Source organism: Merops nubicus, unplaced genomic scaffold (genome assembly GCF_000691845.1).
Source record: "Merops nubicus isolate BGI_N331 unplaced genomic scaffold, ASM69184v1 scaffold7018, whole genome shotgun sequence".
Classification (NCBI taxonomy): domain Eukaryota; kingdom Metazoa; phylum Chordata; class Aves; order Coraciiformes; family Meropidae; genus Merops; species Merops nubicus.
Window position 1 is genome coordinate 12,173 of NW_008623574.1, and position 1,017 is coordinate 13,189.

The window sequence follows — 1,017 nt, forward strand, 5'->3', positions numbered from 1 at the left end:
TGTGGCTGTGAAGTGCCCCCCACAGAGCTCCCCGGTTCAGGGAAGATCTCCTGACTCTCCCTGGAGCTGGGCCCCAGTCTGTCTAGACCTTTGGGAATGCGGGCTGGTACGGTGAAAGTCACCATGTGGGCACCTTTCTCTTTTATGTTCAGCTTTCTGGTCTGGCTGTTTCCCATGCCAACTATGGGAAACCTCGGGTCTCTGTTTATACCACCTGTTGTGGGCCGAGTTACGTCCTTTGTGGGATCGTTGGGGTGGCGTCAATTATGTACCAGCTGATTGATCTGTTTGTACCCCCAGTGATCATTCATGCAATGTCCTTTTTGTATACAATACAGTCTGTGTATTGGTTCATCCTCCTGCTGGCTGTAGCCTGGTCATTGGCAGAGCAGAAGGCTACAGTACATGGTTTTAATTTCTTGGGGTTTGTTTGTTTGTTTGTTTGTTTGTGGTGGTTTTGTGTGGGTTTGTGTTGTGTGTGTTGTTTGTTTGTTTTTCCTTCCCCCCCCTCCTGAGCCACTTGGTACCTGAGCAGGCAGCCTGCTACTCTCTTTGGTACATCTACTTTGCCTATGCCTTCAGCTAGCTTTGACTCTGTTATCCAGGTCCAGTACTGCAGCATTCACCTTTTACAGCTTATTTTGTGTTTTAGTAGTGAAGATAAGAGATGGGCTCTTTTCTGATGGACCATTTGACTCTGAGCATCTCCAAGTTTGGCACCTCTCCTGCTTAATGTATCTTGACAAAAATAACTTGACAAGGTTGAAGGCTTTTTTCTTTGATACGTTACCACATTACCAGTGCACTGCATGGGATTCAGCCATCGTCTATTTCTCTGCTTGTTACACTTAAATTAGTAAGATTTTTGACTGCATAGGCTTCAGGACTAAGAACTCAAAGGATGAAAAGACTTGCAGTAAGTGATAAAAGCATATCTCAGTTAAAGTGGGAGATAAAAAAAAAAATTAACCTCTGTCTTATCTGCACTTAGAAACCATTGCTGTCTACAATATAATT